Source organism: Odontomachus brunneus, unplaced genomic scaffold, assembly GCF_010583005.1.
Source record: "Odontomachus brunneus isolate Ranch 3 - 2012 unplaced genomic scaffold, Obru_v1 Obru_scaffold_132, whole genome shotgun sequence".
NCBI lineage: Eukaryota > Metazoa > Arthropoda > Insecta > Hymenoptera > Formicidae > Odontomachus > Odontomachus brunneus.
Genome location: NW_022639582.1, coordinates 976,227 through 993,822, shown reverse-complemented (window position 1 = coordinate 993,822; position 17,596 = coordinate 976,227). Strand labels below are relative to the sequence as shown.

General features: G+C 45.5%; 1 protein-coding gene and 1 long non-coding RNA gene across 9 annotated transcripts in view; one reads left to right on the top strand and one right to left on the bottom strand.

The window, feature by feature from the left end:
• The window catches only part of LOC116850048 (plexin-A4), a 300,999-nt gene that overhangs the window by 22,437 nt on the left and 260,966 nt on the right, over positions 1-17,596 (bottom strand). The gene's annotated exons all lie outside the window — the stretch shown is intronic.
• The window catches only part of LOC116850050, a 77,011-nt gene that overhangs the window by 5,933 nt on the left and 53,482 nt on the right, over positions 1-17,596 (top strand). For 2 of the 4 annotated variants that reach the window (XR_004379250.1, XR_004379251.1), the window contains exon 4: positions 6,306-6,472. The exons of 1 other annotated variant lie outside the window; for it this stretch is intronic. This is a non-coding gene — a long non-coding RNA (uncharacterized LOC116850050). Of the gene's footprint in view, positions 1-654; positions 3,702-6,305; positions 6,473-17,596 lie in introns of those variants that run through there. One more of the 4 variants, XR_004379254.1, reaches the window with a different exon arrangement.

The following is a 17,596-nucleotide window of genomic DNA, read 5'->3' as shown; positions in this document are numbered from 1 at the left end:
GTGGTGGCGGCGGCGGCGGCAGCAGTGGTGGTGGAATACGAATGTCGATTGCGCGTCCAAAGATTTACGGTTAAAACCGTGCTTTACGCGCGCTTCCCGTCAATTATGCCAAAGTTCGTTACTTCGGTCGAGCGTTCGCACGAAACGCGAGCTGTCGAGTCAGCCCGAACTAATTTTGAAAAACGGGCTATCGGAAATTAAAAAAAAAAAGGGGGAGAAGAGAACGACAGCGAGGTCACGTTTGCGTCCCATCGAGCGGTCGTTAATGCGCATCGACGCTCCATTAAACTTGAATTTTTTGAATCAATAGCGCACAAGCCATGACTGTTTTTCTCGTTTCATCTCGTTTTTCGAAAACGTTTTCAGTCGCGTTTTAGTTTTCGGACGTCAAGGGCATCACCGCGTCTTAATCAGCCGCGATTGAACGCGAATTAGACTTGCAAAAATCGCATGGTCGGAATTTATAGTCGAGATGAAAGCGCTCGAGATATACAGGCCACGTATCGCCGTTTTGATCGGTCTCGCTTCGTTCTCGTTCGCGACGTTTCAAACACACCGCGGCGCCGTCGTGGAAACGCTATACTTTGGCGCGCGGGACGTAATAAAATTAATTAGGTCGTGCTGATCTCGGAAAACGAAACTTCGCGATTTTAGGCGCCAAGTCGGCCGACGTATCGACCCGTAATTGCTAAACAGCGCACTGGAAAGGCTCGAGATCAGAATCGTGCGGGGCACGAACACGCGTATCCCCTCTTCGAGACATGCTACGAAAGTGGCGAGCTAGACTTAATTGAGGAAGAGAGTAGTGGAAAGAAGAATTGCGAAATGTGTCGACTAGACGTATCGATTATGTCACGACTGTTGATCTACATTTTCACGGTATCCTCGGGATCGTTAATGTGAATCGTTCATATCGTAGTCATATTCATAGTCGGTTGGTTTCATTAAATCTTTAAACGTCAAATACGCGTCGTCGAGTGGAAGAGACTAATTATAATAATAATCAAGCTCCGGAGCGTGAAGTAGCTATTTGGGAAATATTTAGATTAAAACCGTCGTGATTAATAACTTGATATTTGAAAAACAAGAGACCGGCTAGACTGCACAATTCCTGTCTCTGATGATGTAAATTTTTTAAAGCATATTATAATTACATTTATCGCCGCGCATATTTGATATGAAGTGTGTTAAAAAAAGCGATATGTACCATCTAGACAGAACAAATGTAACTTGAAATGAATCTCGATGGGATCCTTTAAAGGCATTAAAACACGCGTAATCCGTAGATACACGAATTAAAATTAAACGACGTATCGAGCCTCGAAAAGTGGAGCACGTTCGCTACCACTTCTTCCTGCTTCCATTTTTATTTTTTCTTCTTGAAAACTAATCTGACGGCAGTGTGTTGCGCCGGTAATTAACGTCGACCTCGCTCAAAGATTTAATATCGAGAGCCGCATACCTCGGCGTCAATTACACGAAAGATACGTTTGCTTCTGTCGGTCGCGCAACACCGTCTCGTATTTCTTTCGCGAAACGCGAGGAAACGCATGGAGACTCGAGCGAGTTTTGATTAATGGAACATTGGAAGCTGAGAAAGAAGAAAGAACCGCCCCGAGCACCCAAAGGTGTAATTAACAACGGCAATCAGACGTCTTAGTGAATTTTTTTATGTATAAGTCAAGAAGCGGAAAGACGAGAGAGGCGGAGGGGGAGGGAAGGAGCGAGTTAGTCGGATCGGCGAAACTTATGACAGTTCGATGGATATTCCTTCCAACACGAGCAACGCTCGAGTTCTGAGATGAAAAAAAGCAAGCGATATCTTTATTAAAGTTGGAAGCCTCCGTATACTTCCGATATCTATCCGTGTCTCTTAAATTACAGTTTCGCGGTGCATCTCTTGGACGATGGTGAAGAGCAACTGCGAATACAACATACAAAATACAACGCGATACATATATTTACTAAAAGAATCAACATCGGGAGGATACAAAATATTAACGAAAGATAAACTCAAATTTCTGTTAAAAAAAATTGTGCCTCGCTCCAGTTAAAAAAACCCTTCGCTCTATTTTTTTAATCAATTTTCGTAACAATATCAATTGTTGACTGCGTGACAGCTATTTAGTCGTTAGTTTAAAAAACGGAGAATTGGAGATGCTCGCTACAAAAACGAGCAAAGTTAGTTTAATGTCGGGGAAACAACAGCAAAAAAAGATTGCTGTTTATTGAAAAGTCATGTAAGTCTAAGTGAGGGAGGGGGCGCGCTAGGTGGTAATTAAGTAAGTAATTAAGCCACTGACGTGGCTTGTAATTATCGCTGACGTGCTCGAGAGGGATGAGAGAGGGTGAAAGAGACAGAGTCGCGAAGGGAGAGGAAATCAGAAAGTTGGAAGCGAGCTTCAAAGAGCTTCAAACCTTCTTCTAGACTTTACGATCGCAACCCCCATGGCCTTTACAGTTGCCGAGAAATTCGACGGGACGAGGGGGAGAAGGGGCGAGGTTGGGTGGGGGGGGAGGGCTGGTGGTGGAAACGGCAGCTGGATATTGATCCCCAAACAAAACAGGCAGAGCGCGAGTGTCTAGCGGTGTAATTTCTGACAATCCATGGGATACAGCGGAGCCGGTAAATATCTCACGGCGTCTTCCATTACGTAAAACAATATTTGCGGTGCATTATAAACTCGTGGTGTGTATATGCGAAAAAAATTGCGAGTACGAGCTCGTTACGCGGAAATTCCGTCTTAACGTGCGCAAAAAGAAGGCGCAATGAAATCCGCGCGACATCGTGGCGTCAACAGAGCGAGTCTTTTTAACTTCTCGAGAGAAATTTTGCATTTTAAAGAACGATAAGTTGCGACGTTAAATTACAGAGAAATTTGAACGACTTGTGGTGTACATCTGAACTGTCGACGCACTGTCGTCATGCTGTTCGTCACGTTTAATTCAACTTTGAATAACATACAATTTTTATTCGCGTCACCTGTGAGATAATCAGTAAATTAATTTCAGTTTATCGCCGAAGATACAATCACACAAGTGCCAGACAGTCGATTACTGCAGAATTTCACGAAATGTGAAAGTAACGAAAGTCGACGTTCGGTTGAATGTGAGCGTATCAAGGATCACAAAATCGGATTGATTTTCGAGTTTTAATTATAAATCTCAAATCATTCTCTTTCTCGAATTACTCGGTTTCGTTGGGCGATTCCTCTCGAGAATTGTTTGTTTCCTTCGATCCGGCAAGATTCACTTATTTCGCGCTTCAATTTCGGCGAGAGCTTGCGTGTCTTTCTCTTTCCCTGCGAAATTTCTTCCCGTACAAATTCTCGATCGTCTCCTCGACAGATTCTCGAAATTGTTTTCTACGCGAGTACTCGTTCGAGAGCGCCCTTTGAGAAAGCAGAGAGAAAGCGAGAGAAAAAGAGAGAGAGACGGAGAATGCCCCGGTGTAAATGCAGCGCAACCGACGAGCCCCGAGGGTCGTCTCGAAGCTCGAGTGCGAGGAAAGTTCGGCAGGCTTGCCTTTTTATCCCTCCAGCAGACGTAAAGGGGCGCACTTACACACTCCGCACTCCCTTTCCTCGTGTCGCTCGCTAGCTCCACCTTACTCATTCCTCACGTCTCCCTTTGCGTCCTACTACGAAGTCTAGAACCGATGTATAGCTATATTCGGTTTCCTTTCGTCTCGACTAGACGTTAAAAATGCCCCCTCCAGGAGAGCGCGATGCCCTCCTCGAGGAACCGCGCCGTTCGTCGAATAACCCTCGAGAAAGGTCGCGGCGAATGATCGGCTATCTCGTTTACGAGAAATATCGCTCGCGTGCTTCGGACATTCGTATTTCCGCCGGGATCTTGGGCCATCGACGTATTTAGTTTTTATCGGTTTGATAACCATTGCCGGTGAACTTGAAAGCTGAACGAGACATAGTGAAATATAACGCTGATTTGCATCGTAACTGGGAAACGATTGATATTTCATCTCTTTTTCTTTCTCTTTTTATTATATCATTTTGTTTCCTTTTTTATACTTTAGAGAGATATCCACCAAATTGCTCGATTACGGTTGATTTATCGGAGTTAGAACGTAGAACGTAGAGAGAAAACATACAGAGAAAACTATACGCGCGACATAAACGAGTGAATTTGCGTGTCACAATTTACAATTAGTGAATTAGTTACTGCAGAGGTCCAGTCAATTTGTTGGACATCATAACGACATTTCGAACATTCTACAGTTGTCAAATAGCAATAGCAGTAACGCGCGTAGCTGAAATCCCAACGAAATTACATTTTCGAATTGCCTCTATTTCGAGCGATTAATGGTCGCGTTCGGTCACGTGTTTAGCGATTTATTGTCAATGAAGTATAGCGTAGATTACATAACATGCGTCCAAGCCTTCGTGAACTAAATTACAGGAAGTGCAATGGTATCCGATTTCTTTCGTTCCAATCGAACATCCGATTGTGAACGCGTTCGCGGTCGACGAGAAAAAAAAGGAAAAAAGAGAAACAGAAAGAGGGAAGGGAGAGAGGAAGAACGCTGTCGGAAAATCATCGGCGCGATTCACGAGTGACATCCATGTCGTAATTAGACACAATTGTCTCATTTACTGATTCGGGACGCCGACAACCGACGTCGTTACAAGTTCTCCGCGATTTCCTGATTGGTCGGCAGCATATGCGCATTCGCTGTCTCACGAATGCACACGAGTAACTTGCGGTAGCTCAAAATTGACATTAATTTAAGCATTCGTAACTTTCTCGACTAGCTTCTCGGTGTAAGTAATGCACGTACAGAAGGGGCTTGTGATCGCGCTTCGCCCCATTTGCGATTCGACGACGGTCGAAGGTAATCCATGAATAATGCCATCAATCACTCCGTCGGTCGTAATCTTCACTGCTGCCTCGAAGAGAATGTCGAGTTTCGGGCTTCGTGTGGGATGCGTTATGGCGTACGCGACGCGAAATAAAAACAAAATAATTCGTAATACCGTGAGAAACCTTCATCTTCGAAGGAGGATGAAAGAGAAAGAGAGAGAGAGAGAGAGAGAGAGAGAAGAGAAGGTAAAGGAAGAGGTGGCGGGCGGAAAGCGGGGAGGGCGCTCGCTTTGAGGACGTCCTGGCATTGTCCTCTCGACGACAAAGGGACTCTTGTCTCCGTGCATTAGCGCGATTCACGGACGCGCGGATTCTAACGCGCCCTCGGATGGCGGATACGCGATAGATCAGAGAGGAGATCGCGTAGAAAAGATACATCGCGGCATTGTCTCGCTGTCGTATACCCGCAATTCCCGCGTAATGTATGCCGTAATTACCGAACGAAGACGGCGTAATTAAGGGTCCCGGCCGCGAGAGGACCCGCGCGCGCGCCCGAGGGTCGACCTAATCAACCGGCTCGTTTAGACAGCTGTTCGCGACAACGTAATGACGTCTTATCTGCCTTCACAATACTACAAATTAGGGGACAATGGTGTGCGCATTGTGCGCCGCAGAGCCGCTCGCCATTTTTGCGGCGTCTCACCGTGACGCGAGGCATTAGTTGCGCTAACGACGCGGCCTGGCGTGATTCGCCGATTCGCTCCAACACTCGGCCGCGTCAGGGCGCGCGACCAGGGAACTCGGGCGACGGAGTTTGCAGAGTTAATCGAGCACCGCCGCGCTGAGCCGTGAATTTTGAATCGAGAACTTCGCGGGGGCCTTTCTACCGGCGATACGGGACGTAATTACGCGGTTAGTGCTACTAAATACTTCATACACGCGCACAAATACGCGCTCCTGCTGCACATCGGCGGCAGCGTTAACGACTCGTGATCGATGTGCGGAAACAAGGGAATATCGATGCTAATCGTGGCACGTAGAGAGCGACGTGAAAGGTGCGGAATCGATCAATGATGAACGTAACGTATGCGAGCACTTTGACGATACATTTTTCCAATTAATTGCAGACACGACGGTACGTTTATAAAATGCAAATCGCGTCCCTCTCGAACGATCCACGTCCCCGGTGAATTTGGGTACACTCTCGCGGATCAAGGAAAGAGAGCACCTGTGTGCCTTACGCCAAACGAGATTTATGGTTTCACGAGTAAGTTCGATTGAGGTGGCGCGTTTGTGACAGACGCAATTCAGATCGCGTTGCCTTTTCCATAAGACGGCCCGAGTCTCCCTTTGTTGTTCTTTCCGGGTAGTTTGATTTTTGTTGGAGGTGCGATTTTTGACGTCGCAACGAAGGGGAAACGACGACGAGGTGACGAAAATTGACCCAACCCTCCCTGGGAATTTCTAATCCAATTTCTGTCAAGTTTCTTACGGGGCGCGACACGACGTTGGAAATTTCCTCGCGAATTCGCGAGTGAAAAGTTCGGAGCCATCTTTGCCTCCTCGTCCTCGTCTTCGCGAATGGTAAGCACGCCAGCCAGCCAGCCAGCCAGCCAGCCAGCCAGCCAGCCAGCCAGCCAGCCAGCCAGCCAGCCAGCCAGCCAGCCAGCCAGCCAGCCAGCCAACCAACCAACCAACCAACCAACCAACCAACCAACCAACCAACCAACCAACCAACCAACCAATCAACCAACCAACTAACCAACCAACCAACCAATCAACCAACCAGCCAGCCAGCCAGCCAGCCAGCCGGCGCGCTTTCGATACCGGGCGCGGCAAAGTTTCCCTCTCGCGGCGGCAACAAGCTCGAAATTCCGCAACACTCGCACTCCTCGGCCGTACATCTGCATCAGCAAAAGTTGGCTCACGCGAGCGATACCTCACGAGCAAAATTCGATCCAGTAAATCGCAATCTTTCCCCTGACGTTTACGACGAATCGCGGAGATTTATCGCGATAACACGAACGAAAAAAATTGCCGGCCGTTTGAAATTGTATCGAGGTAAAGTTTAAATACTACGTAGTTCGCGCGCGCTGCGTACAGTTATGGCGCAAGCTCGTAAACGTACTTTGATAGCGACTTATATCGTGTTACAGCCGTTCGTCGTTTCAAGACTCACTAGCTCACTTGTTCGCTCGCTTCTCTCGCCAACCGCACATACGTGCGTAATTCTCGCGCCTCGGTTATTCGGTTCTCTCGTTCACTTTATCATCGGGAAGACGAGCACCGCTTGCCGCGCGCGACAATCAGTGGATATTTTCCAATAGTGCGCGCGACGGTCCCGCCAGCGATTTTCCTATTTGGTCAATCGTTGCTCCGCCGTGCACGCGAGCACTCTTTGAGCGCCGTGATTTATACCGGAGTCTCTTAAATCGTTCAGCAGATTAACTTAAAAGGTCCTTTATAGCGTGACTACTATATCATGGAGGTCTTTGTGCCGCGGCCGGTCCTCACGAAACAAGATTAGCCTGTCGGCTTTTGTACCGAACGTCGAAATACTTAAGTCGTGAAAACACGCGCGCGCAAAAGCGACTCTTTCCCACGGGCGGATTTTGGACTCGCGTCCTGCCGGATGTACGAACGTCAAAGAAGGATTCGGAGGGTAAGCTCAATGGACAGAGAGAGAGAAAGAGAGAGAGAGAGAGAGGCTGAAGGAAAAAGGCCCGATATTCTTACCACACACTTGACGCTAAATCTAGACATCTGGTTTGTTTTGTTGTTTGATCAGAAAGTTCGACAGGTGGCGGGAAACCGTGTTAATCTATCTGATGTTAAATTTATTTGTCGACAGATTATTGTAAGTCTTTAAACGTAATTATTTAAACAACATTGAGAAAGAAATATCTGAAAAATGAAAAAAAAAAACATTTATCCGGCGCTAACATATTTTTTTGAATACATACAAATTCTTTTATTTAAGTGGAACAAATAATTGCTTTCATGAAAAAGTACGGTTTTAAGGAAATGTGCATTTTCTTATTTGAAAAATGTTTTATCAATATAAGTAAACATGCCATTAATACTCACCGAATAAATATTTCTTATTTTTAAATAATTTTTCTCTCATAGTGTATAAGAAAATGCTTGATTTATAACCGACATTTAACAAATTAAATGAATTAATGTATTTCAATTTTGAGAGAATATTTTTCCCAGTATTCTTTCGAGTTAAAGAATAAAGCTTCTCTCTATTTTCTAATGTATATTTCACGTCTCCTACAAAATAATTTTTGATTAGATTCAACGCAAAAAGACGACACTGATTCGTCTATCTGAATGCGCACGCTAATGTAACGCGACGTGAAATTCGTTAGAACATCACCGCAGAACACCGCCGTGAGATGACTGTCATTTAAGACGGTGTTACTCTTGCAATAGTGCTTAATTATTTCAACCGAAGAACGATTACAATAAGTTTAACGATGCTAAATCGACCAAGTAGTAAACGTGGATGCTTGCCAAATTGCGGAGAATTGTGGTCCCGTTGGAAACTCCGCTAGCCAAAACACGCTAGCGCAGGGCAAAAGGGACGTAGTTTGCTCTTCGAGTACAAACGGGACGACATCTCGCAGAATGTAAATGTCGACATTCGTTCACTCGTAATGATTGCCAGTTAGCTTTCGTAGAGTTTGGATGCGGCCTTTATACAAAAGAGAAACTAAAGTCAATAGAGTGCTTTACCTGCTGTAACAGTTGTTAAACACATCTGTTTCCATGCATAAGATGTTTGTGTGCATCTTCATCTTCCCATGCCTTGACTGTTGTTGCTAGACCATTTTACAATGAAACAAGAATGAAAGCATTTGGAGGTTGTTAAATAGAGTAAACTCGGATATGATGGCCATAGGCTGTAATTTCTCTAATAATTGCAAAACATGGCGTTTGTGTAATCAGTCACAAAGATAATCGATATTTATCGTAGTATATATGCGTACATTTTTCGAAATAGCAAGATTATGAATATTATATTAAATTTTTATTTTCGACTACCTGTAAAATTTTTTATGTATCCACTAAAACTTGCTGTAACGTCGAATAAATTACAGTTAAGCTATCGCAATCAACATTAGATCCATAAAGTAGGTATGTAAATTGTAATATAACATGCATTTTTATTTTCGTTTTCACTATTTGTTTATAAGTACTATTATAACCGTCTTTCACTCACATTTTGGGTAAGATAGCCCACTATCATTCTAAAATTTATAAAACAAAAGTCGTTATATTTCAAAAATTACTTTCAATATTACAATAATTAAATCTTATAATATCTTTATGTGCAATATGTTTTAATCAAAAATTGGATTTAGAATTTAAGTTTTGTAATAGAGGTTTCTGTTTTATATATATATATTATATTTTTCACAAATAATATGTATTAAATATTTTATACTAAAATAAAAATATCAAATTATATTTTTTTCATTATTTTATAAAATAATTTATAAAAAAATATTTTATAAAATAATTTTATAAAAAAATATTTTATAAAATAATTTTATAAAATAATCTTGAACATAAAATATATATGGGTCATCTATTCCTTATATCCATCTTGTCTTAAACATTTAGATAAAATGGCTAATGCTCATGTTTTGATATTTTTATAATAAATAATTTCACTGAAGTATTTTCCTTTTAACTTTGATGGTATTATGTAGGCTTCAGTGAAGTAATGTGCCAAATGCTATTAAGAAATAATAAGAAGAAATGTATTGCATTTTAAAAAAGTATGCCCATCTTATCCGAGTTTACTCTAGTTGTACTAATGTCTTTCTTTGGCATTAGATGTGACGAGTATATTTCTCACTATTCTATTTTCTTTAATCGAGATTACAAATCGGCTACCAGAGAGCTTATTTTTTTTCTTGTTTCATGTACATGGTGCTACATTATATATTTACGGGTGTATCATGTTGCATTCGTTTCCACTTTAGTATTACACTAACGAAGCTCATAACGAGCATATCATTTAACGCTAATTGTATGGTAAGAATCTTGCTCGTAGCATTCACATCACCGATTCAGTCTGACGTAAAACGTTCGCAAAGTGGCGAAAAACGTATGGTGGATTAGGCGGAAAATGTTTTTTTTTGTACGTGTCCAGTCAGCATAGAAAATTTAGTCCCGCGACTCTCGCGAGGGAACCCGGTTCGCGAAATAATAGATGACCAAAGGAAGGGAAGAACCGTAGGAGAGCTCTCTCAGACCGATCTCGCGATTCCTCGACTTCTTCTTAGGCCGCGCTATTGTGTCGCGGATGCGCCTCGGGGTTTCCGCGCTGTCCGAAATGCAAATTTAATTTTGCAATAAAAATGTACCGGCTCGAGGCGACCTGAAAGACCATATCCGGCGCCAACACCACCAAACGTGAATCGCGACGTGAACGCTTTCAGGAGGAGAAGAGGAGGGTGGGAAGGGGGTGCAAGGGCGTTATGGCGTTTGCGTGCGCCTTTCAGTCGTGGAACTCTTGAATTATGACAGGGTATCACCGTCGCCATCGCGTCCCAAGATTCCGCACGCTTTCAGGTGCGAAAAAGGAGAGCGAGAGTTTAATGAGCTGCGGCCGAAAGGAGATGTGACAAGAGTGATATTATGGCATCGGCGCCGCTATTGTCGGTCATTATCGCGCCTGTCGCTCAAATGTGAAGAGCGAGTTACTATTACCGTTTTTTCATGAATTAGCGACCCGGGCGTGTTCGACTTTGTGTTAGGTGAAAAGACGTCGGAAGCTCCGCGCCGAGAATACGCGACAACTTGACGCGAAAATAGAAGAATTTGGTTGAGATATCGTTGATCCGAGCTGAATAGCGTCGTGCTGGAGCTCCTTTATGGACGATACGTTGTTTTCCCATCGTTAAATGATCGTTTCTCGATTATTTGCGACAGATTAAGAGACGGAAAGGATACGAGTTTATCGCTCGCAGACCGCGAGAAATATTTTGACGTGGTCCCGGGGGGTCAGTCTCGCATAAAAAAATCGCGTAATGCACATCAGACGCGTTCATTTTCCACGCTGGCGGACCCAACGCTTCCGCGCGCGTCGCAAATTTCGACCCCTCTAAAATTCCGCGCGCAGTTACGGCAATCTGCTCGCTCGCGCGCACTCCCACGTGTGATTCCTTTCTGCGCGCGCGTGTATATACGATCCCATCGCGTAGTATCATGCTCCAGCCTCGCCTGCGAACTTTCTGTCTGTCCATTCTTTTTTTTTCTCTCGCAAGTACCATTCATCCGCGAGCTCTAATTGAAGCGAGCCGCGTGGCGCGCGGGGTATCGGGAAAAATCTCGATTTTCCCATCGTCCGTCGTTCCGGGCGATCTGCACGCGTCGCATGATCGATACGCACGGTAGTGTCCTGACGTGTGGTGCGATTGGTCGACCAGTCGGCGGTCCGCAAAAAGCGAGGACGAGGGAAAAGCGGACACACGGAGAAGAGACGCGGCATACGAGCAGGTGGGCGGGCGGTTGGTCGGCCAGACAGACAGACAGACAGACAGACAGACGGACGGACAGACAGGCAGGCACAGAAAGTGAAATGTCCTCGGCGACGAATTAAATGACGTTTTTCGAATTTGGTCGCGAGACCGTCCGAACATCCGGCAGATGAAAGGAAGCCCGCCCTCTTTCCTCCCGTCGGGACCGCAGTAACGGCAGAACCCACGTGTAAATAAACCATCCGCTGATAAATTGGAGCCCGCTTACGTGCGCCCCGACGTTTCCACGTGCGCTCTCGTACGTGATTTAACGTAATGGACGCCGTGACTTGAGCCCGTCGCTTGCCTCTCCGAGTTATCGTCAAACAGCGGGGAATGGCTCGCGGCATCGCCACTTGGGGATAAACAGCGATTAAACGTTGAGTCGCAGTCCTGTCAGCGAGCAGTCGCGGGCTGTTGACTAGCGACAGGGTCGATAGACGACCGATATCAAAATTGTCACAGACACACGACACGCGTTGCGGATGCAATCGGGATCGAAGAATTCTCTCTCTCCCTCTTCCCTCTCCCTGCCTGCCCCATCCCTTCTCTTTGTCACAGTGCAACGACCGGTCATCCGCAAAAATACACCTTCCGGAAACTCGGAAATGAGATTCTTCAGTCTGTTGGGAAACTCTAATGAATTATGAACTCGATGGATTAATATCTTTGAAATTTGCAGAATAAAAGCACTTTGAAAACGTGTATTTTCTTCTTATTAACGGAAAAATGTTTTCCACACGTTGAATAAGAAGAAATCTTTTTTTTAGAGATACTGCTTATTTTTATCAATATTTTTTGACGTGTCCTTATTTCGCGGTTGTTCTTTGCACCCGATGTGAAATGAAGCGAAGTCGTATTCTTTGCCATCACTTTACACTGGTGTAGAAAAGCTCGATATACTTTTCTCTGGAGTATTATTAGATGTTATTTTCACGGGAATATATATTGACACTTATGGAATATTTAATAGAGCAGATATTTGTCATGAAAATTTCGAGACTATCGTTTAACGAAGTCAACAATTGACGGGCGACATTTCCATTGTATTTCAATTCTTTTTCGCAACCATTACAGATTGTGAAATATCCATGAAAGAGACGATAATAATATCGACGTTATGACAGTGATGCGAGTATAGTAATTGGCAGTGATCGCTTAAAAACACCTTAAAAAAGAAAACGGGGAAACATTCGCGTTGGTAGCATCGGGCTCGTCTAATTGGTGCTCTTTGCTCGTACATTTGGAATCGACCCCGAAATCAATCGGCTCGGCTTTCGGTCGCAAAATATAGACCGTTATATTAACGGTATCGACACTCGCTACCCGACAGTTTTCCCGAGCGCGCCGTCGCATCGATCGCGTCTATAAGAGTCACCCCGTTTTCCTCGCGAGGAGCCACGACTCGATTTCGACGCGTGTTTCAATAGCGTGATTCAAACGTTTAGTTACAGTCGGAACATCCGTATTCTCGTACATCCGGTCGAACGACGTGCCACGTTCAATATTGACTTCTCGAGAGCCATCGAGGGCGGATGATTGCCGCGAACAGCCTTCGAACGGTGGTCTCGCGCGCAGCGACGGCTTCGACGAGAGGCTTCGGCGGCGATTTTCAATGACGCCCGCTGGAATAAAAGGGGAGAAAAAAAGGAAGAAGGAGAAAAAGATTCGCGAGACGCGCCTCGCGATCGCGGGACTTTCCATTCGCCGTAATTCGCCCCGAAGTAACAAGCCGACGAGTGAATCGCGCCGACAGCCGAACGTCCATGTCACGAGCTCTGACGGCGCGTACTAATCGCGGAAATTTTCCATCGCGCCCGCGACTCGCGGGGAATCTGTCAGTTAGACGTGAGAGAAGAAGTAATTATATTTCCGGTGCGGAATGACTCGGACGATGAACTGGCGGCGGCGGCGTTATTTTGCGCGTGACTCGTCCGAACGTACGTAGCGAGCGACGTGTAGTGCGCGCCAGCATACGTACGTATGCACGTAGGTATTCCGTCGCAATTATAGAGACAGCATCGTGTTCTCTCTCTCTCTCTCTCTCTTGCTCTCGCGCGAGGATGTATCAAGAAGTGATTTTCTATTACGACGGTATTGAAACGCTAAATTGTCTCGCGATCGCGCTCCGGGAAGCCGTAATAACGCGCGCGCGCGCGCGCTGAGTCGAAGCGACTCGTTACCTCCATCTTCTTAATCACGACACATAATATACGCATAATAAGCGAGTGAAATAGGCACGATGATAAGTAAATGGAATCAGGAAATAAACCAGCCGTAATGGCGACGCGGGGAAAATAAACGAGCGGAATGACGATAAGTCGCGATATGTTTATAAAGCGGGAGTATGCCGAGTGTGTAGACGCGACAGTAAATAAACAGTGGATCGGTCGTATATCGATATAATAGGTCGCTATAAGCGGTTGGAGTAATCCAGAAACAAGTAAAGGGTTGAGAAGAGAGAGAAAGCGTGTTATCGAGAAAGCGAAGTAAGCGCGAGTGAAATCGCGTCGCGGTAAATAAGCGGACAAAGTGGACAGACGGATGTAATGACGGTCGAATGTGCTGGATTATGCTTACAAGTTGCGTCGATAACGCGAATTGCGAATTTCCTGTGAAATATACTTCCCCGTTTCGCGGTCAATTTTCCGTGTTCATTCCCTGTAAATCATATTTGCGTCGCGGGTCCCTCGCCCTGCCCGACCGGTCTCGTAGTCATTGGTGCGTGCGCCTGTGCGAATGTAATGTATTGGTTACAATAAGACATCATTATTTGTCGCGCTCACGTCGAAGCACTAAATAGTCGACGCAAATATATCCCATAATTTCGCGCAAGTTACGGCATTACGGGCCGCGTGCCGCGAGTCCCGGCGATCCGTTACGTTATTTCTGCGCCACCGGCGTAACACGTAGCGTACGTATCCACGTGTGTGTAGTAATATTATTACCGCGTTACTAAAACGTGATGTAGCACCGTCGTCGTCGGGCTCGGGCGCATCGCCACCGCAAATTCTCCAATTTTGCGACACACGGAACGGCGCGCATTGATCAAGTCGCGGCTCTCGTCGTCTTTTTGTCGCGCGAGAAGGAGAGAGAGGAGAGAGAGAGAGAGAGAGAGAGAGAGAGAGGAGAGGGAGAAACAGAGAGAGGAAAGAGAGGGCTGCTTCAATTTCCGTCCGAAAATCGAGCGATACGTTGCGCTTTATTCCGCACATCTCGCAAGTGCGCACTTTCGCCGGATTTTATCGTCGTAACGCAAATACGATTTCCCGCTACGTCTAAATCCGCCCAGTCCGCGCGCGCACGGCCGAGGTATTATTTTCTTTCGCGGCCATTTAACGGTCCGCCGATAGCCGCCGCCTCGGACAGCGTCATAAATGCGCTCATGTAACGTCGTGCAATTTCGAAAACGGAATTCCGACGCAACACAGAAGCGGAATTATAGCGCGCAGCGACTTTATTATGCCGGCATGTCGGGTAATTATCGGTGTGGACATTTCTGCGTAACGGAACAACAAGAACAGCAATTTTCAACATTTGTGCTGCCCCAGGCTTTGTACGAAACCCGAGAGTCAAGAGGTAAAGCCACCTATGATACACGATAGATATCGACAAGACATGTCGTTGGTCACGTATACGCAATAATCGCACTCTCCAAAGTCTCTCTTTCTCGTCTTCGGCTCTTCTTGACGATGGAGAATTGTCATCGGCGTGAAGACATTCCCCGTGACGAATAACCGTGTTAATCATCTTGGACCTTTGCCAGATACAAATCACCCAACGTTTTACCCGTACAAAGAAATCCAACGTTGTTTACGGACTTGATTGCTCACTTCACATATGAACGACGTATGCACAACTTTCTCTTTAGAACGAGCTTTGTGGTCTGTTCGTTCGTTTCCTCCCTCTCTCTCTCTCTCTCTCTCTGTCTGTGTCTCTGTCTTTATCTATGTCTCATCAAGCTACCTATCCAACAAAACTCAAAAGAGCGTCCGATTTGTACGCGATCGGCTTTCCCATTCGACTCACTCGGTCATAATTCAGTTAATTAGAATCATAATTAATGATATCCGGAAAGCGGAGAATTAATAGACGGTAACCAACGGGCGATACGTGGACATGAACGGGACGACCACTCAGTCGCGGAAAAATAGCGACTCGAGACACCACAATACGAACATTTCGTGCTCACCGTAGCAACGTACGAAAAATCGCGCAGGTCACAAATTATGGTACATCACGCACACACAAACACCATAATTATAGCATGGTCCGGAATATACGTTGGCTCGTATAGCTCTGCGCGCCGCAGTGAGACGAAAGAGAGAGCGAGAGAGAAAGTGAAAAAGGAGGAAGAAGAAGGAGAGACGCGCATTTTGTCGTTGCGTCGTGTAAGCGCATACACCGCGGCAAAAGCGCGTGCAAAACGATCGCGATTACGCGCGTAGCTACGGAGGTGCAGATTTATCGGCCGAACATTGCCTGCCGGTGAAACGATCCCGCGCGCCAACGAGACGCATCGCGCTTCAGCGTCCGCTTCGTCGTCGTTCCTCTCCGTCGTTCCTCCCCGCTTCTTCCCCCTGGAACGCCATCGAGTCCACCTATAACTCGTCTCCTCGGTATAACGTTTAAATACTATCGCGTAAGTTACACTCGCTACAATATTATCGTGGTACGCGCGCGGTATCCCACAGGCTTCTCCACGTCTCTCTCCTTCCCGCCCGCAACTCTCATCTGTTAGACACCTGGCGACTAGTTTGGAGTCGGTTTCCCCTTCGGCCAACATTTGATCCGGGAATCTGTGGTCGCAGTCGCTCTTTGAGCTTCAAATGCCTCGAAAGTAACGCGAAAATACCGAGATTCCACACTCGGTAACGGAAACGCGTCCTCATCGTGCATCGAGTTTTGAATTTTTCACGAATGCAGTTAACGTCTATTTTGATGATCTACTCACTATTTTCGGAAATTCTGTAAAAAAACATCTCGAACCGAGTAGAGGTAACTCTCGAGCGACTATACATTTCCAGATACGTGATTGCGCGTTAAATGGCACGATTGAATCGACCATTTCGCGCGACGAGTGATTTTTCCAAATTTTCACATATTGTTCTCGCACCATCGTGGGCTTCGCGCGTGCGAACCTATTTGATTTATACTCATTTTTTAATAAGTTTCTTCGCCTGAGTTAATTATATATTTATAAGCTCTATGGTTACATCGGCCGGCTTCTGATGGGATTACTCGGCGAGCGTGATTTTATCGGAAGCGCGGTGCGATGTAGCGCATTAATCGCCCGGGCTGTAAATTAAAACTCAGTCGTGTAACTCATACGTAACGCGAGAATAGTAATTTATGCAATCCGCGCATAGGCCGGCCGGCCAATTAAAATTGTACCGTAAAATCGCCTTAAGAGCGATCACCGCAACGATCGTTCCATTAACGTAGAAATGCCGCGCTACACGCGTCCCGGGGCGCATCGACGTCGACACGACATCGCGAGTGCGTTTTTAACTTGAGTAACTTTTTACTGTTTCATGCTGTATGACAAACAACTTACATACGGGATCGCGGAAAAACGCGGAAACAACGCGTCAGTGCGCAAATGGACGCGGCGGATACTTTATTTCACTATCGGAAAGTGACGCGAGATGAAAGCGTATTTTCATCCTACCGCGCGCCATTCCTGTTTATCAAGGTACGGGAGAATTGAAGCACTCTATAATGTTGAAGAAGGGAGAATCTCGCGGAGCGAATCAACAACAAGGTTGCATAAGTAGGACGTAATAGAGGATGTAATTTTAGCGTCGCGAAGTAAAATAGTGTCATACACATACTCTCTGAATTTCTTAGAGAGGAATCTTGCTCGAAACGAGTGAAAAGCGACAATATTTCCACTTGAGGCGATAGTGAAAGTACTGCCACTCGAAATGGCAAGAGTGTATGTCTCACTCAGAGTGGATTCCGACTCCATATGAATAGATGTTTCAGTCGATTAGAATACGCTTTAGAATAAACGTGTCTCTGTGACGATGAAATACATCAGATTCACTCATCACAATTACGAGTAAAAATATCCACTCGACGATTCCGAAGCCATTTTGTATGAATGAAAAATTACTCAAATTTGTGGGATCGATGGTCACTCTACTCATCGAGTGAAATTTCACTCCAAGAGATCTATTATTAATGTAAATAAGAACACACAAAGAATACCACATAGCGATTATCGGGAGATGAAA